The 21,124-nt window shown below is 41.3% G+C and overlaps 1 long non-coding RNA gene across 1 annotated transcript; it reads right to left on the reverse strand.

Annotated features, from left to right (window-relative positions):
• Positions 1–503: 503 nt before the first annotated feature.
• On the reverse strand, positions 504–20,637 carry LOC117519524. The gene is made up of 3 exons (XR_004563325.1): positions 20,524–20,637; positions 14,670–14,677; positions 504–515 (listed from the first exon to the last, which is right to left on the reverse strand). It is a non-coding gene; the product is annotated as an uncharacterized LOC117519524 (long non-coding RNA).
• Positions 20,638–21,124: the final 487 nt, after the last annotated feature.

Below are 21,124 nucleotides of genomic sequence, written 5' to 3' on the forward strand. Positions count from 1 at the left end.
CATGTAAATTTCCACAGTCATTGATGATATGGGGCTGCATGTCAGGTAAAGGCACTGGGGAGATGGCTGTCATTACATCATCAATAAATGCACAAGTTTACGTTGATATTTTGGACACTTTTCTTATTCCATCAATTGAAAGGATGTTTGGGGATGATGAAATCATTTTTCAAGATGATAATGCATCTTGCCATAGAGCAAAACTGTGAAAACATTCCTTGCAAAAAAGACACATAGGGTCAATGTCATGGCAAATAGTCCGGATCATAATCCAATTGAAAATCTTTGGTGGAAGTTGAAGAAAATGGTCCATGACAAGGCTCCAACCTGCAAAGTTGATCTGGCAACAGCAATCAGAGAAAGTTGGAGCCAGATTGATGAAGAGTACTGTTTGTCACTCATTAAGTCCATGCCTCAGAGACTGCAAGCTGTTATAAAAGCCAGAAGTGGTGCAACAAAATACTAGTGATGTGTTGGAGCGTTCTTTTGTTTTTCATGATTCCATAATTTTTTTCCTCAGAATTGAGTGATTCCATATTTTTTTTCCCTCTGCTTGGTCTAAAAACGTAACCGTTACTGACTGCCACAATTTTTTTTCCTGATTTCTTATAGTGTTTCTTAAAGCCAGAAAGTTGCCATTTGAAATGACTTTAGTTTTGTGTCATGTCTGTGATCTGCTTTTTATCTACAAAATTAAACAACTGAATGAACATCCTCCGAGGCCGGTGATTCCATAATTTTTGCCAGGGGTTGTACTGTGAGGGAGCATCAGCTAAGAAATGTGGTCATGTGCTGTGTTTCTGACCATGATCCAAGCAGGTAGGTGCCTCTGTGTTGAGGACTCCAGCAGGTGGGAAAGACTAATGGGATGCATATTTTACCTGGCTGTGACTTTCGAGGGGTGGGGGTGAACCAGTTGTCTGCATAGATGGATACCATGCAGGAGCCCAGATGGCTGTGTAGTGTAGTGGACTTAAGGTGCCTTGACACTTGCACATATTTGATTCCCACACTGGCATGCAATCTGGCTTGCCAGTGAGGACATACGTTGTACGTAAAGTGCACGACTGCATGCAAAGAAAATTTTGAAAAGTTCAAAACTTCTGCCACTCATTAATTTTGTGTACTAGACATGAACATGGCACAACCTATTTGAAAACACTGTGTCACTGTGTGCGAGTCAATTGTCTCATTGCTGCGGTGCATCTGAATGAAATGCTGCATCCATAATGAACATAATTTTACAGATATATCTAATGCATGAGAAGGAATGACAATGCAACAGTTTTACTAATCTGTTACAATAAAAACATTATACATAATTACCTTTGAGATGATTTCAAATGCATTCTCCATGGCACGACATGCACAAGAGAAGCTGCAGCTGTAGATAATTTCTCTGTGATTGTGATGAGAGATGGTTTCATCAGCCAAATTGTGAGAGCAAATGAGTCACCGGCTACAAAATGATTATTTTATATATGTGGCAACAAACGGGACAAATTGTGGCATCCAGCAGGACAAAGCGGGTTGTATTGGCACAATGAATTGCACAGCAGTGCAGGGATCAAATTTATGCAAGTGACTGGTGGCTTTATGTTCCCAAACCTGCCCATCCACATTCCTCTCTTTGATGCCGTACATACCATCATCTTCTCATTACCTCTGTTCCCTTCACCAATATACCCGTCGACGTCATTTTCTTCTTGGGGTGCGCTTTCTTCCATCCTATACTCCAGGGTCATATGCACGAATGACATTCATCATCTCCCTTTCCATTTCCAATACACAATATTCTGGTTCTTCATGATCACAAAAACAATTTCTTGTCCCACTTGCACCATAGCTGAACAATTTCACCCCACCTCCAATGGTCCTGGCTTTAGTCCCCTTCCATTTCATATCTTGTCTTCCTTACCATCATATCAGCCAACTCTCTTGCTATACCAGCCACACTAGCAACATTCAAAGTCCTGTATGTTGGGTTTGGCACTGATTTACATCAGATGCTTGAAACCAGCAGAGTGCACTGTCTTGAGCACCTGCAGTGCAGCAGTTTATACTTGAGTAAGGCAGAATTTTTATGATGGTAGGTATCCAATTATCTTGGCCTGTGGCAGCTATACGAGAGGTTCATAAAAGCAAAGAATGTGATTTAAAGAAGTAGACACATATTAACCTTTGCTTGTGTGGACAGATGTCTACAAATCAGTAGGTCCCTGCAGTTGGCTTTGCAGAAATAGTTACTGTTATGAAAATGGTTACAAAAAGTGACAGCACAAGGAGATGCTTAAGTTTGTAAAATGATGTTCATCCTGTGACTCTTTTTTTTTTTATTCATGATTGCAATTGTCTCATCAACTTTGAAGCAGGTGTCATCAGTTCAACGTGGAGGATGGGTAGTGCGGACATGTTTGTGAGCTTGTTTGGGACATAATTTACAATGGATGGAACCAAACCACTGAGGTTTGGTTTCTGTGTTTGCAGACAGCAGTTGCAAATGGCTCCAAAGAGGGGTGTTAATTCTCTTTGTAACTGGCATCACTGACATTCATTTCAAACTGTCACCTAGTTGATCTCTCCTTTCCTCCCTTGCTGCCACCACACAAGAAGTAATGAGACTGTTAATCTTACAATCAGAGATTGCCTAGGCTAACGTGGCCCCAGACAGCCACTTCAGATTCCTCAGCCCAGTCGCCATTAATTTTAGTTGCCTGTCAGGAAAATGACCAGTAAACACCTAAAAATGCACAAGACTGACAAGGCTGGTTCATGATGCCTTTTTTCTCATAGATACAAAACCAGCTCTGCAACACATGCAAAATACATAGGTGTACTCGCACGTGGTCCAGTTGCCATGTATTGTGCCCAAGTACGATTGTCTCAAGTCCACAATCTGACACTGGTCTGTGTTCACATGGCAGTATAGACTTTGGGCCTGAGCACACTTACATCATCTCAATGTGACTTTCAATTTCAAGAAGTGCACACTCTCACACAACAATAATGAAGAACATCTGTGAAATATGACTGACTTTGTGGGTTAGTTTGTAATTTTGAAGTTTTGATCAAGCACCAACCTCCGGTGATCAAAAATGAAGCCTACCCAGAAGTGAAAAAGTTGCACTTCTGTGCAACTCAAGGCTGGCTCCACAAACAAAGGAGATTTTCATAGAAGCCCATGTTGAAATGCCCAACTTTAGAGGAGAAATTAACTTGTTCCCAGTGTGGTACAAAAAACAAACAAACAATAATACAGTTTTGGTATCTCTCATAACTGTATGAGAGTGACTGATCATTTTTCCTTATAAGGCATCAATGACTGGGAGGGCATCTCTGGACTTTGCTCAGCAACACAGACTACCTGAGAGTGCTAGCTGCAGCTGTTAGCTGTTGTGCATTATGTTGTCTGTTCTTTCTGAGCATGTTATTAGATATATCTAATCATATTGCTTGCTGTGTGTTTGATGGTCCTTGTGGATCATTGAAGAAGTCTATGCTTCAGAATTTCTGTCAAGTGAAACATTTGTGTTATTTAATTTTGTATGTTAGCGTGTTAGCACTTTCAGCAACTTTATAGTGTTTGGTCAAGTTAAACCACAGTTACTGAGGAAAAAATGTGGCCAGAGTATTGAATACCCAGATGGTTAAGTAACTCTGAGATGGGAGCATGTGTGGGCTTCATTCGTCCCACCTAGGTCACACAGGGTCTCACCCACACACCTCTTCACTATTTTATGGGTTGGTTTCAACTTTTCAATTTATTTTCATTCATGTAGTGCCAAAGTTGCCTCAAGGTGCTTCACACAAGTAAGGTCTAACATTACCAACCCCAAGAGCAAGCACAGAGGTGACAGTGGTAAGGAAAAACTCCCTCTGATGATTTGAGGAAGAACTTCAAGCAGACCAGACTCAAAGGGGTAACCCTCTGTTTGGGCCATGCTAGTGACACAATTGACAAATACAGACAACAAATACAGTATAATTTGTCAGCATTAAGCAACAAGAAAAACAGAAGAAATACAAAGGTGATCACCGGCCACTAGTCCTAAGCTTCACTAAAAGACCAAGACTTTAGATAAAGTTGAGGCCGTGGCCCACTCAGTTTCCTAATAAAATTTATTTTAAAAGGGTAAAAAGCATAGTAACATACTATGTCAGTATGCTAGACATAGGAAAGGGAAAATAAGTGCGTCTTAACTCTGGATTTGAAAGTCTCTGCAGAATTTGACTGTTTTATTGATGCAGGGAGGTCATTCCACAAAACAGGGGCAAGAGAAAACTCTGTGACCCGCAGACTTTTTATTCACCCTCGGGACACAAAGTAGTCCTGCACCTTGAGAACGTAAATCCCGGACCGGTACGTAGGGTTTAATTAGGTCAGGTAAGTAGCAAGGTGCCAGTCCGTGAACAGTTTTATAGATTAGTAGCAGAACCTTAAAATCTGATCTCACTGGGACATGAAGCAAGTGAAGAAATGCCAAAATGGGTGTAATGTGGTCAAACTTTCTGCTTCCTGCCGAAAGTCTGACAGCAGCATTTTGAACCAATTGGAGACCCCTAATGCTAGACTGCGGTAAACCAGAAAACAGAACATTGCAGTAGTCCAATCTAGAAGAGATGAACGCATGGATCAGGGTCTCAGCATCAGCCGTAGACAGGATGGGATGAATCTTCACGATATTTCACAGGTGGAAGAAAGCAGTCCTCATAATATCTCTAATGTGGAGGTCAAAGGACAACATAGGATCAAAAATGACCCCACGGTTCTTCACTTTATCAGTGTGATGTATGACACATGAGACTAGGCTAAGCTTTAGCTGGTCAAATTGATGCCGATGTCTCACTGGACCAAGAACCATCATTTTAGTTTTATCAGACTTTAAAAGTAGAAAGTTGCTAGACATCCAGCTTCTCACTGAGGCAAGGCAATCTTCTAAGGATTTTATGTGAATGAGATTACTAGCAGTTATCGGCATGTATAACTGAGTATCATCAGTGTCGTCAGTGAAAAGTAGTCCCAAAATGCCACAATATGAGACCAAGGGGTGCTATATAAAGGGAGAAAAGCAGGGGGCCCACGGACAGACTCCCGTGGAACCCCAAATTTCATGTCACTAAGGTTAGAGGTAGTGTTATTGTACAAAACATAGTGAGAACGACTGGTCAAGTATGACATCAACCACACAAGGGCACTCGCAGTAATCCCAAAATGATTCTCCAGCTTATAAGGTAGAATATGATGATCCATGGTATCAAATCCAGCACTGAGATCCAACAGCACCAAAACTGTAGTGTGTCCACATCCATTGCAAGAAGATCCTTCACCACTTTAGTAAGAGCCGTCTCTGTGGAATGATATTTTCTAAAAGCAGACTGCAGTGGCTCAAAAAGATTATTCTCAGTAAGGTGGTCGATGAGCTGTCGTGAAATCACTTTTTCCAGAATTTTAGAGTAATATTTGATTTGATTTCGGCCTATAGTTTATCAATACACTAGGGTCAAAATTACGTTTCTTAAGTAATGGTTTAATCACTGCAGATTTGAACAAGGGTGCAATTTAGAACTAAAAATGGGGGGGACAAAGTGTGAGGCCCGCAGGGCCGAAGCCCATAAGCCGGGGGTCTGGGGGCCTCTTTAGGCCCCTAGAAGCCAAAGGTTTGTAGATAAGCTCAGATGCATTCTGAGCATCCAGAACAGTAATTTTAATGTTTTGAGAAGACCATAAAGTGGACACCATTTGACTTATACAATTTGAAACTGTGGATATAAGTACTTTATTCTGAGAATAGCCAGCATTGATTTTATTAACATCCTGGTGTAAATAAGGCATCACCACATGTGTAGAACTCAAAAAGAATGATAGGTTGAGTTCTCATTAAAAAACAACTGCAATGTGGTAAAATGTATTCATAAATATGAAAGAACAGGCTCTTAATAATTATTAACTATCGCATACTGTATTTTTTTCTCAAGATTTGTTTTTGCATTAAGTTTGAAAAAACAACAGATCATAAGTTTAGGATAAATTACTTATCATGAATTTAATTTTCGAAGTGGCACTAATGACAACACTCATACTGAACATAATTTCGCTTCCATAGACTGATTTTGGAGATCAAGCAATAATTGCAGATGGGCTTTCTGAGGTCCTAGATAGCTTTTCTGATTTCCTTTTCTAACTTTTAAAATTTAGTAAATTAGCATATGGTCCATTGATACTTATGTGTAGACACTAGTCCCTAGAGGCAACAATTTTTGGTTTCAAATCTGGGCAAATGCAGTCCCAGAAAATCCAGAATGTGACAAACAAGAAATAGGTGTTGTAAACAAGTCAATGCTGCTAAAAATACAAACTTGCAGAAACAAAGATACTATTCTGACATGGTTTTGCACATAAGACTGGCATAGCACGTTTCAAGTACACACATATATGTCAGAAGGTGGGGGGGCATACCATATTCTGTCCCCCCTGGTTGAAAAGGTGGGGGGACATGTCCCCCTATCCCCCACCAAATTGTGCCCATGGATTTGAAACATTTAGGAACAGATCCAGAAGTTAATGAGAGATTAATAATTTCCAGCACAGTGGGCCCAACAGTGGGCCACAGGTCCTTAAACAGTTGTGTTGATATCAGATCAAATAAGCAGGTTGTGCTTTTTGTAGCTGTTACGAGTTTCATCAGCACACCTAATGCGATACTATAAATTCTGCAAATCTAGGTAATACCTCCGTAATGGCACCCACCTCAAGAGCAGGGTGTAGTGGCTGGGTTAAGGCAAGCTGGGATATGTTTATCCTAATGTCTTCTATTTTCTTCTCAAGCTAATCCAAGAAATCATGTGCTGTAAAATGAGAACGACTTACAGGTAGTTGTCCATGAATAAGTGTTGCCACCGTGTTGAACAAGAACTTTGAGTTATGCTTGGTTTTGTTAATCAAATCAGAGTAATAGATCCGCTTTGTAGCCAGTAGTACATGCTTATAGTCTAAAGCCCAGGTTACACATAGACGGTTTTGTCGGCAGGTAGTACGTAGACCGAAGTTCACGGTAGTTCCGGCTGTTTTCGCGGTGGAAAGGGGCGGAGCATTTCGCCGGGGGTTTTGCGCGCCGTACTAGCGGCAAATACGCGGATAAAACGCCGCTATATCCGCCGAATAAAGCGGAGTTTTGACGACATAGCATCCGGCACACGTCAGGCAACGGGGGTTAATACTCAGTTCTATCCTTTACAATCGCAGGTTAAGACGCGCGTGAGAACGGCGGAGTTCTGCTGCCGCCGATAATGCCCTGTGTACCGCTGGATTTATCCAGGCAAATCCTGCGTTACTCCAGGAACTTTTGCATATAAGCACCGCCCCAGAGTATAATAGGCTGAAGCAGCTGTCAGTGCAGGGGGAGGGAGTGACAGGGAGCTCATCTCTCAGCCTTTTCTTTTCTCTCCTTTTTCCCCTCCTCAACGTGTTGCTCGTCTGCACCACAGGGCTACCCTCTGCTTCTGAACCAGACCTCTTGGTAAGTCCTTGCCACTGCCAATTTTATTTTAGGAGGCATACTGGAGCTTCTCTGCAAAAATATCTGGAGCTGGCCGTGAGTGAGAGACCTGCATGCAGCGCGCTAGCGTTTTTATACTGACGGCTGCCTATCGGCCGTTTGGAACGCCGTTAACCGGGAGGTGGCATTTAGAACAGCGTACTGTCCACTAGCGCCGCCGTTTTGTCTGCCTCTGTTGCCGGTTAAAACGCCCTTGAGGATGCTGATGTGGGCTCTATCGTCGTCTTACACGCCATTGGTTAGGGATACAACGTCGGCTGCCAATTACGGGAGCGCTCCCAGAATTATTTGACATGTTGAATAATTTTTTCGACAATTCCCGGTGAAGCCAGAACCAAACCACGCCCCCATGCGCCGGCGTTAACTACGGCGTTTGATCCCTAAAACGGCCCGGAGGGGGCAAAATCTCTGCCGGGACACTTCCGGGAGAGTTTACCGTCTATGTGTAAATGGGGCTTAAGATAGCATCACGACATGCAAGGTGGAATACTTCAAATTTTGAACTATGCCATTTCTGTTCTCGACCTCAAGCCTTATGCTTAAGGTCATGCAAGTAATCACTGAACCAAGGTGACTGTGTTTTGGGGGTGGGGGTGGTTTTAATAAAGGTGGCACAATCATGTTGAGTGTAGTTTTGAGTGCTGATTTTAAACTATCCACAAGACTGTCTACTGATTGGGCATTTTCCAAACATGAAGCTAAGATATCAGGCAGTCTAGCTTCGAGTTCAGTCGTAGTTGAGGAGTTGATGCATTGCCACAGTGATAAATAAGGTATTCTTCCACTAAGCACGGCAGAGAAACTGTAAACCTAATAAGTGAGTGATCAGGGACCACCGATGTAAGAGGCATGATGTTAATATTTGTGACAGCAATACCATGTGCAAGAACGAAATCCATGGTATTTCCACTTTTTTGCATTGGGTCCTGAATGCATTGCTGAAATCCTAATGCATCACCATTTTCATAAACAACTGAAATTGGAAACAATGGACATTGTGGTGTAATGCACCATGGGAGTTTGGGGTTTTAATGTGATTGATTTAATGTGTTTTGTAGTTTGATTGGTTTAGTCAGTTTAGTTAAGTGTCATGTTGCTGTTACCATGAGTGAGTTAAGTGTCATACTCCCGTTAACATAAGTGAAAAGTATAATTCTTGTGATGTCTTCCACCATGATCTCTGTTTTTGTTTCAAAAGCACCTGATTTCAGTGAATGTAGAAAAGACAAAAAGCTCTGCGTCATATGTGCATGCGTGTGTGGCTTTTCCTGCTTCTGGCTCTCCTTCGGAGTCTGTGGAGCCCATCTTTCTCTCTTGGGTTCCTAGGTTGCCCCAATTGCTCTCGGCCTCATCTCGCACCTTACTTGGGTTGGGGCATTGCCATACGGGGTGGCTCATCGTTCGCCAGCTGCCTGGGTTCCTGGGCCCCCATTTGTTGGTTCTCTCCCTGGTGCTTCTGGTGTTCCTCCGATAGTGTCCACTACCTCCCCATCTCATGGTTGCCCCGGTGCCTCCCTTGGGTCTGGTGGTGGGTCATGGGTCCCTTTGGGATCAGGGCTGGGGACCTGCTTCCTGCACCATGCTTCCTGTTTCCACCGGCCGTGTGGGGTTCAGTCTCACATGTTTTTAATGCAACACTCCTTTCTTGCTCACTTAGGGGGTCACACACACCAAGGGTGTTAATTAGTGAAATCACCTGCTGGAGTCAGTGTCTGCAAACAAATGTGGTTATACCGTGAACACAGGCATGGTGAGTCTGTGTATTTCAGAGCCGCGCAACACTGTGCACGGCTGGACAGGCTGTTACAGCTGTATTACACCCCATACAACTGTTACAACATCTGACCCATATGGAGGACTGACATCACAACTGTATTACGGAGCCATCACAGTATGAATACAATAAATAATCTCCTTTGGAATGGCACTGTGTGTGGGCAAACACACAATAATCTTAATGCCTATATAGAATCCACCTTTTGACAGATATGTGTTAGAAATCATTACATATGGATAAGTCATGTAAAACCGTGACGGAGTTGGCACCATGGCCGCTTCCATGTGATAGTGGGAGCCACTGGCGCTTTGTATAGGCAACTGGCAATCACATCAACACCTGCTCCTGTCACTCTGGCCAAGATAACAGCTGACCGCAGCGCTGAGCATGCATGTGCCTGCTACATCCACACATCTCATCTGTTTGGCTCAGGCCTTATACGCCTTGAGGCAACCTTGTTGTGATTTGGCGCTATATAAATTAAAATAAATTGAAATTGAAGGTGCTGCATTCAGAGTTTCATGTGATAAGTCGGTCACTGCATGTTCACCTGTCACACGAGACTGTCTCTAAACTAAATGGAAACATCCAAATAGTTGCGCTATTCTTGACCATTGCGTCAAAAGACACACAGGCCAGAAAATTGAAACAATCAACTGCATGAATTACATTATTAGTGGCGTAAATGACGTGTTTTCCCCATGACACAGAATTAATGCAGCTCTATTATATGCACATAAATTCTCAGCATTTCACAGGGGCAGGACTGTGGAGGGCTGTTGCAGGACTGGGTGGGAGTGTAACACACACATTGCCAGTATGGTTGGTAATGGTCCGAAATTCAGTGGGAGCGGGAAGGAGATATTAGTCTGCCATGCCTTCCTGAACAGCTGATAGCTGATTTTCAGAGAGGGAGAGACAGAAGAGACAGAGAAAGACAGTGAGAGACATGGGGAAATGAGGAAGGTGCACGTGCAAGGTGGGGGGGGATCCAACCCAGGAATTGTCTATTCAGTTCATGGGTAGGATGTCATTGACACCCAACAGTGGGTCATAGCAGATCTTCAAAAGAGCGGACCACTGCCCTCAGCCTGCTACCCCACCCCCGATTGCTTTCCATCCAGACCTCGGGTGCAGAATTGTGGGGTTTTATGCTGTGTTGTTTGTATTCCTTGTAATTTTTTCTTTGTGTGGGAAGGTTTATGTCTGCATTCGACTTGCACTCTGGGTAGTTCACCTGGATTTGGGTGGACGTTCTATGTGGATCATTCGTGCTGGCTCTGTACCACATTCTGGATATATGTACACGGTTGTACAAATGTCTGTCCCGTATGAATGCAGCTCACATTCTTTTTGTTTTTCAAATTCATGTGATTCGTACAGCATTCATGCTCTAGTGTGGATGGGGCCCTTAGAGATGTCTGGGCATTTGATTTCAGCAAGCCCAAAACAAGCAATGGTATTTGGTGTGGTTCATGATCAAGTAGAGGAAATGTTGGGAGTTTGGATCGAAGTTTGGGAGAGCAGTGGGAAATGTGGAGCCTTTGAACGACAGTTTAGGAAATGTAGGTGCATCTGGGTGTTGGACATGATTTGTGGGTATGGCCACAACAGGAGGACACTAGTTTGACAGGGGTGAACCTCGTGGCATCGGTCCGAACCTACAGTCAACCATGGACAGCTCAGACAGGCCATGCTGCATCGAGGAGATCAATGGTTGTGGTTTGAGGCTTTTCAGTCCTTCGGCAAGAGACAATAATGATGGGTCACAGGGCAGGATAATGAAATAAATTAAGCCCAAAAAAACAGTGTTAAAAAAGTGTTAAATTCACTGACCTTCCACGCATCACTTACAAGTTGTTTTGATTTTCAATTCTGGCATCAACAGTCATTTTGGAGTGGAGAACCGCTCACGTCAATGTTTTATTTGCTACATCGATGTGAACAAAAAGTAGAAATATACAACCCCAATTCCAATGAAGTTGGGACATTGTGTAAAATGTAAATAAAAACCTATATTCAATTGAATACACCACAAAGACAAGATATATAATGTTCAACTGATAAACTTTATTGTTTTTGTGCAAATATTTGTTCATTTTGAAATGGATGCCTGCAACACGTTTCAAAAAAGCTGGAACAGTGGTATGTTTACCACTGTGTTACATGACCTTTCCTTCTAACAACACTCAGTAAGCGTTTTGGAACTGAAGACACTAATTGAAGCTTTCTAGGTGGAATTCTTTCCCATTCTTGCATGAAATATGACTTTGTTTGTTCAACAGTCTGGGGTCTCCGTTGTCATATTTTGCGCTTCATAATGCGCCACACATTTTCAATGGGTGACAGGTCTGGACTGCGGGCAGGCCAGTCTAGTACCAGCACTCTTTTACTACAAAGCCACGCTGTTGTAACACGTGCAGAATGTGGCTTGGCATTGTCTTGCTGAAATAAGCAGGGACGTCCCTGAAAAAGACGTTGCTTGGATGGCAGCATGTGTTGCTCCAAAATCTGGATGTACCTTTCAGAGTTGATTGTGCTGGCTTTTGAACTTTGCACTGGTAACAATCTAGATGGTCTTTTTCCTCTTTTGTCCGGAGGTCACGATGTCCATGATTTCCAAAAACAATTTGAAATGTGGACTCATCAGACTACAGCACACTTTTCATCTTTGGGCCTGAGCTCATTTGAAATGGACAGACGCAGAGAAGGTGGTGGCGTTTCTACATGTTGTTGATGTATGGCTTTCACTTTGCATAGTTGAGTTTTAACTTGCACTTGTAGATGTAGCGACGAACTGTGTTAACTGACAATGGTTTTCTGAAGTGTTTCTGAGCCCACACAGTAAGATCGTTTACACAATGATGTTGGTTTTAAATGCAGTGCCGCCTTCAGGGATCGAAGGTCATGGGCATTCAATGTTGGTTTTCGGCCTTGCCGCTTACGTGTAGAAAGTTCTCCAGATTCTCTGAATCTTCTGATTATATTATGGACTGTAGATGATGGAATCCCTAAATCCCTTGCAACTGAAGGTTGAGAAACATTGTTCTTAAACTGCTGGCCTATTTTTCATGCAGTTGTTCACAAAGTGGTGATCTCTCACCCCATCTTTGCTTGTAAATGGCTGAGCCTTTTGGGGATGCTCCTTTATACCCAGTCATGACACTCACAATTACTGTCCTCAGTTCACAAATGCTTATTGAGTGTTGTTAGAAGGAAAGGTGATGTAACAGTGGTAAACATACCACTGTCCCAGCTTTTTTGAAACATGTTGGAGGCATCCATTTCAAAATAAAACAACAAAAACAGTAAAGTTTATCAGTTTGAACATTAAATATCTTGTCTTTGTGGTGTATTCAATTGAATATAGGTTGAAGAGGATTTGCAAATCATTGTATTTTGTTTTTATTTACATTTCACACAATGTCCAAACTTCATTGGAACTGGGGTTGTAAAAAGAGTAAACTTTCCATGGCGCTTAGAGTGATTCGCCATTTTACTGGAACTGACTGCACAGCAAACTTTGTTAATGGAAAGTAGCATGGTTCTGTGTGAAATCCCCTATTATGGTGTTGCTTTACATTAGAGGCTGACATTTTTTGGGAATCCCACGGGTCACGGGTTTCCCACGGAATGGGAGTCAACTTTGCTATTTATCACGTGATTGGGACGGTACAGGATTAAAAGTTAGCAGGAGCAGACAGGAGCGGGAACCAAGGTTTTAGGCAGCGAGCCATCCTGCCATCATTTGGGTGGGAGGAAAAATCGCAGGTGGCTTTACTTAAAGCCGTCTAAAATTAGGACTGGGTCCGATCGCTGTAGCTGTGTGTGTGTGTGTGTGAGAATTGGTTGGCTGCGAGGAGGAAGAGGGGGGCGGGGGAGGGGTTTGAGCTGCTTTAGTCAGTGCATGGAGAGAGTGCACGTTAAGCACAGAGTGAAGTAACAACTTAAAACAAAACAAACAAAACTGTGGCGCTGCCTTTATTTCTCTCTGGACTGTTTTGACGGTGCGTCCTGTTCACACCATATGCACGTGTCGGTGACAGTTACTGTATACTGAAATTATGAGATGAAATAAATGGTAACAATTCCTTAAAAAATGAGAATACAGGAAAGAAAAAAAAAATCACACACACGTGTGTAAAAAAAAAAACAAAAAAAACCTGATTTGAACTCTGCAGTGATGTTCAGAAGCAGAAAATCCCATAAAGCAGGTGAGAACTCTTAAGTTTAACAGGCTGTTATTTTCCAAAGATATTTATTTTAGATGACTTAATGTAGTTTTATGTTCAAGCACAAAACATGACTGAGGAGGAGAAAAAGAGGAAATAAACTCTAGTCAGAATAGAAATACAAGCTGCTGATTTTTGTTATTTTCAAACTTAGAAGGCTGCAGCTATATTTCATTTATTTCAATGTAGGTTACCTCTTACTATTTACAAAAATCATGAGACTCAAATCAGTCTGCATTGTTCAGTTTTTCCTGCATGTTTGTGTATTTTTTCCTTCTTCATGAGTTTGGTGTTTGCATTTGTTCTACAAAGTTTGAAAAAACAATAAAGTATTAACACTTTTCTTTATAGCAGTTCTGTAATTACAGAAATGCAACAGAAAACAACTGCAAATCAGAAAAATTTGCAACTGTATGTAAAATGAAGATAAAAATTAAAATGTTGCACTATTCCCAGTTTCTCTACTCAAACCCACAGAAGCCAAAAAATCTTCCTGTGTCTTGGTGGCTTCCTCACTTGTCTCCTTCCAGCATGGACAGTAGTTTTTCAGAACTGCCTACCTGACACAGATTTACCATAAAGTTCCACACTGTTTGAATTTCTGAATGACTGATATAAATGAAGTCTAAGAAATATTCAGTGACTTGGTTCATGTTTTCATCCTCTTACATTTCTCAAGATAACTGGCTGTAAAAATGATTAATTCTTACTTTCAGAATAAACTGCCCTGTCGCAACCTTTTTTTTTTCTTGGAAAATGCTACAGCCTTAAATGTAGGAATGGATATATATAATATATATAATATATTAACAATAAATAACTAAAATAAAGCTGACTCACAAAACATGAATATGTTGGTTTCATACAGTCTAGAACTAAAAGACAACGTAAATGTCAGGATCATATGTGTCCATCACCACCACATTTTGAAAAAACTCTAAGACCACAGGCCATATTTATGTTTTGTGTCTTTTAGTGAAGGTTTTTTTTTTTTGGGGGGGGGGGGGGGGGGGGGATTTAGGCAATAATGCCTCCCTATATACACAGATGAACTGTTCCTATTGTTCTCTATTACATATCTTCTGAAATAAAACGGCAGAACACAAAGTAATCTAAAAAGAATCACCAAATCAATTTGGTGATTGCCTAAAAACTTAAAGAAGGAAAAAAAATGGGAGCAGTACAGGAGTGCGAGTGATTCTGAGTGGGAGCAGGATGGGAGTTGGAGTCATTTTATGAAGAGTGGGATGGGACAGGATTTTTTTTTTTTTTTACTCTGGCCCGGGATTGGGATGGGACAGGAGTGAAAATCCCCATGTCACCCTCTACTTTACATAAACTACATGTTGTTGTCCATTCAGCTGTTCCCGTTTCACGTTCGGGGTCGCCACAGCGGATACAGCCAGATCTGCATTGGTAGTTGGCACAAGTTTTACACCGGATGCCCTGCCTGATGCAACTCCAGTTTTACCTGGAGAAACACATCGAGATGCTGGTGTTCCAAAGAGGTCTCCTATCCAAGTACTAACCAGGTCCCGCACTGCTTAGCTTCTGAGATCTGATGGGATCAGGCTGACACACAGCAGATCGGCTGCACTTTACATAAACCACATATAGATATATTTTTTTCTCAGGTTCTAATCTGTTGTCAAGCATTCTACACTGTTTGAATTATTAGAAATTAAGAAACCTAGAGGCATATTTATATTAGTCTTCATTTTTATCACCATAATATACACTCACCAGCCACTTCATGAGGTATACCTTACTAGTACCGGGTTGGACCCGCTTTTGCCTTCAGAACTGCCTTAATTCTCCATGGCATAGATTCAACAAGTTGTTGGAAACATTCCTCAGAGATGTTGGACCATACTGGCCCATTCAACGAGTCTGCCCATTGTCCTCTGACCTCTGACATAAACAAGGTCTTTCATCCACACAACTGCCACTCACTGGATATCTTCTCTTTTCTGGACCATTCTTTTTAAACCCTAGAGATGGTTGTGTGTGAAAATCCCAACAGATCAGCAGTTTCTGAAATACTCAGACCAGCCCATCTGGCACCAACAACCATACCACATTCAAAGTCACTTAAATCCCCTTTTATCACCATTCTGATGTTCGATTTGAACTTCAGCATTTCGTCTTCACCACGTCTAGATGCCTAAATGCATTGCACTGCTGCCTTGTGATTGGCTGATTATTTGTGCTTCTACAAGCAATTGAACACGTGTACCTAATAAAGTGGCCGGTGAGTGTGTATACACATTCGGATTATAGTGTCTACTTTAAAGCATCTTGAAGTAATGAATAATATGAGTATACAAATAACTGCTTAATCTTACTTAATTTGCAAATATAGGTAGCAAACAACCCAAACATGTAATTATTTTATTGGCTCCAAGGGTAGCTATGTTGTCAGTATGAAGTGTCTACTGTGTATAGTTATGGAGTTTCTGTGTTCCGAGAAATGTGTCCACACTCGCAGCTTTCTTTCGAGGTCTGATAGTGACCTGACGTTTACTCAAGCTTTGTGATACAGGATGTCAAACATACAAAAGAGCTGTAACCTTGTTGCTGTGCTGTTCCTCATGTTGGCTTGCCTCAGGTGTGTCAAAGTTCCCAGGGAAATCTCTGATCCAAAGCATTCAACATTTGTCCGGTTTTATGGAACAATGAGCCCCATAGGAATGCACACCTCACCTGTATATTGAGACTGAATGTTTCAAACTGCCACAAGTCTGGTGGAAAGGCACCTGTGACCAAATAGAATTTTTTGCACAGAGCCAGGCTTCCTTGGATATATTCAGAAACATATGTTACCAGATTTTATTGTATTTCTTTCCCCAGAATGTTACCTTCAAATGTCTGAAAGCATCTCCATCATAGCACTTTTAAATGAGTAAACAAACAATACTATTGTGTTCTACTTTCACTTTGATTTCAATAGAACAAAAGGCTCCATGATTCTGATTTCCAGGACTGAATGTTTATTTATTAATTGAATAATCAACAAAATACTTCTCTATCACACTGAACTCGTGATCTTCCAATCACAAGGTGTTAAACATATTATTTTGATACACACACACACCATACACACCTATGGATGGATTCTGCATGCCAAATATATTATTTTTTTCATTCATAGCTTTTCATTTCCAAGCTCCATAAGGCTTCCCGTTATGCTTAAAAAGGAACCAAAGAGCAAGGCAAGAGAGCATCTTCCACTGCAGCTGTCCTGTCATATGGCTTTATCCCCGCAATGCCTCGATACTTGGACTGACGTTATTCAATTCCAGCAGACAGTATGCCCCAAAATGTTTGCCTTTTGTTGTTCAGAGAATTACAATCCCAAGTTAAATGAAGTTGAAACAACAAGGAAGATGCTATGATTCTTACATTTACTTTGACTAGAATTTAATTGCAAACTCTTTGTACCCAACACATTTCATGTTTTGCGTGGTCAACTTCATTTCATTTGATAATATATAGTTGTATGCAAATGTTTGGGCACCCCTGATAATATTCATGGTTTTCATTTATAAATTATTGGTTGTCAGGATCAGAAATTTCAGTTAAATATATCATATAGCAGATGAACACACTGATATTCAGAAGTGAAATGAAGTTTCTAGTATTTATAGAAAGTGTGCAATAATTATTTGAACAAAATTAGAGAGGTGCATAAATTTGGGCACCCTTGTCATTTTATGATTTCAATACATTTAGCTGAATTATTGAAACACAAAATTGGTTTGGTAAGGTCACTGAACCTTGACCTCCTTACACAGGTGGAATCCAATCATGAGAAAGTGTATTTAAGGGTGGCCATTTGCAAATGTTTCCCCTCGTTGCATCTCTTCTAATGAGTGGCAACATGGGAGCCTCTAAACAACTCTCAAATGACCTGAAAAACAAGATTGTTCAACATCATGGTTTCGGGGAAGGAGTACAAAAAGCTTTCTCAGAGATTTCAGCTGTCAGTTTCCACTGTGAGGAACATAGAGAGGAAATAGAAGACCACAGGCACAGTACTAATTAAGGCCTGATGTGGCAGGCCAAGAAAAATCTCAGAGAAGCTGAAGCGAAGGATGGTGAGAACAGTCATAGTCAACCCACAGACCTGCTCCAAAGACCTACAACATGATCTTGCTGCAGATAGTGTCTCTGTGCATCGGTCAACTATACAGCACACTTTGCACAGATAATGTATGATGCTGTAATGGAGAGAAAGTCTTTTCTGCATACATGCCACAAACAGAGTCACTTGATAAAATGGGTATGCTAAAGCATATTTGGACAAGCCAGCTTCATTTTGGAATAACGTGCTGTGGACTGATGACTAAAATTGAGCTATTTGGACATAACAAGGGGCAGTATGCATGGCTGAAAAAGAACACAGCATGCCAAGAAAAACGCTTGCTACCTACAGTAAAATTTGGAGGTGGTTCCATCATGTTGTGTGGCCAGTGCAGGTATTGGGAATCTTGTTAAAGTTCAGGGTCACATGGATTCCAGTCAATATCAGCAGATTCTTGAAAACAATGTTCATGAATCAGTGATAAAGTTAAAGTTGCACCAGGGCTGGATCTTTCAACAACAAGACCCTAAACACTTCTCAGAATCTACTAAGGCATTCACGCAGAGGATCAAGTACCAACATTCTGGAATGGCATCTCAGTCCCTAGAACTGAATATTATTGAAAATATGTGGTGTGATTTTAAGCGGGCTGTCCATGCTCGGAAACCAACAAACCTGAGATGTTTTGTAAAGAAGAATGGTACAAAATACCTTCAACCAGAATCCAGACTTTCATTGGAAGCTACAGTATAGGAAGCATTTAGAGGCTGTTAATTCTGCAAAAGGAGGATCTACTAAATATTAATGTATTTTTTTCTGTTGGGGTGCCCAATTTATGCACCTGCCTAATTTTGTTTAAAGAATTATTGCACACTTTCTGTAAATCCTATAACTTTGTTTCACTTCTCAATATCACTGTGTTTGTCTGCTATATGATATATTTAACTGAAATTGCTGATCCAAACAACTAATGATTTACAAAGGAAAATCATGCAAATCATCAGGGGGGCCCAAATCTTTACATACAACTGTACATCTATTCCTGCATTTCAGGCAATTTAGGGCTAATAGAACAAAAACAATAGGAATCATTCATCATCATCATTCATAAATAATTGATATATAAACATTGGTAGGGGATTGATTACTTTGGGAAACCTTAGTCAAACACTGTAATACAGACTTACATTCACAAATGCCACTTGAAACTTTATTGAGCAAAAAAGAATCCTTATGTTAATCTTGTCCAGATATGCTGTTGACTTTTCTGAGTGCAGAGGCATACTGGTTGGACATTACACAGTGAAAATATGTGTTGTGGTTAGACAAATTAGTATTTTGGATTTTTTTTTTTTTTTTTTGGAAGAAATGGATGCTGTGTTCCGAGGACCAAAGATGAGGTTGGGACTCTGGCAAGAATGGTTGCATTCCTCCCCTCTCCTCTCCTCCTTTTCTGTTCTCTCTCTCTGCTCCGTCACAGCTTCTACCAGACTGTGAATTCTTTAAATTAAGATTTGGATTAACCATGGAAATGATCAGCTGGTCTCGCAACGCTATTGACACCTTTTATGTCGACAAGGTAATTGGGGCTGGGGGACCCTGTGCGCTCAAGTCCTAACTCTTGAACTCAAACGCAAAATGGATACATCTTTGAGCATATCGCTGCATTGCAAAGGAATATGCTGCTGAGGACCGGAGAATATTCTTCATAAATTTGGACTCTAGATGATCAGAAGTGCAGTAAATGGAATTCTGCATTTCTCTGCCTAACATCAATATGGCAGCCTTATCGGCTCCTCAAGGTCAAATGCCCTGCTTTTCCCCAGAAGGATCTATGGCCTTGGTGAAGGAATTGGCTCCCCTGCTTATCTATCTAGCCCCCTCCAGCCTGCTGTTGCTGAGCAATGTCAGACTTTAGGCACACACGGACAGAAACTTACATAAACTTAACTCATCCGCACACGACGCATGTCTCCCTCCCTCCATCCCTATTAACCACCCCCCTTGTGTCTCTCCACTCCCCTCACCTGGCTTCCTCCCTGCCACCTTGAAGGCAGTGGTTTTACTGCTGCAGCCTTCAACTCCCCAAGCTGGGTGGCGCAGGCCTCCTGCTGCAGCCTTCACCCACTTTGCCTCAATTCGGATGACGGATTGCTTCAAGTTTAGTGCACATAAACAATGTCAAATGTGTATGTGTTGTCTTTAATTCCGATGTGCCATTATTACGTTCAACTCGTAATAATTGTGGATTAATTGCTGTATTTTGTCTGAAGTAATTGGAGTGTAAATGTAATTTTGTTGTTGCTACACTCGTGTAATGACAATGACAATAAATCTCATCTCATCTCTCATCATTTCATCTCTCATGAAAAGGATAATTGAGACTGTTTTCAGCAAAAAGTACAAAAGCCACGGTCTGTTATGGTACGGGGTTGTGTCAATGCTTTTGGCAAAGATAAGATCATTTCCACTTCTGTAATGACACCATTAATGCAGAAAAGCACATTGAATTTTGGAGCAACACATGCTTCCTTCAATAGGACATCTTTTCCAGGGATGTTCTTGTATTTTTCCACAAGACAATGTAAAACCACATTGTGTAGACATTACAAAGGTATAAATATGGAAGATGTCATGGATACTGGGCTGGCCTGCCTGACGTCCTGACCTGTCTCCAATAGAGAATGATCTCTATTATTGTATTTGCATAAATTCGCAGCATTTCATGGGTGTGGGCAGGACTGGACAAGCATGCACATGCAGGACAGAGCAGCGCACACCCACATACACACCAAAGGGAGGCAGGACAGGGAACTGAGACAGAGAACTCATACAAACCCCCCCAAAAACAACTCGAACAGACCGGACTCTAACACCTCCGATCTGTGTGTGTCTGGGGCATTTAATAATCTGTGGTAAAATTAGAGGATCTGGGTTATTTGTGTCACATATGTGAAGAAGGTATTAAACAATCTGTGACGTAAATTGATCTTACATCATAAGAATGTCTGTAAAAACACTGATAATTGTGGGAGTTTGGAGATGTTAAAGATGATTTTGCACAATACACAGTAAAATCACCACTGTTAAATTAACACTGACAGTGAACATATGGTCCCACTCTGACCAAAGTAGGACTATAAGTACACTGGCAGTGTTAATTGAACACTGTCACTGTTAGTTTTACATTGGTGATTTTACTGTGTATGAGACATCTTAACACTGATCAACATGAAACAAGTTTTTCCAGTGGATTTTGGGTCATTTGGGGGGGTGCTGAATCCAAATCTGGTGTTAGTTTTTGCCAATTGCATCACATTTTTGACATATGAAAACCTATTTCTCCTATCAAGAATTGAAGCAAAAGCTGCAGTCTTGCACACATGCTCTGTGCCATAAATGACATTATGGCTCTTGTTCACATTTTGCCACCATAGTTTAAATCTATGCTTCTGAAACTGTTGTTGTGCATGAT

The sequence above is a fragment of the Thalassophryne amazonica genome, chromosome 10 (assembly GCF_902500255.1).
Source record: "Thalassophryne amazonica chromosome 10, fThaAma1.1, whole genome shotgun sequence".
Classification (NCBI taxonomy): domain Eukaryota; kingdom Metazoa; phylum Chordata; class Actinopteri; order Batrachoidiformes; family Batrachoididae; genus Thalassophryne; species Thalassophryne amazonica.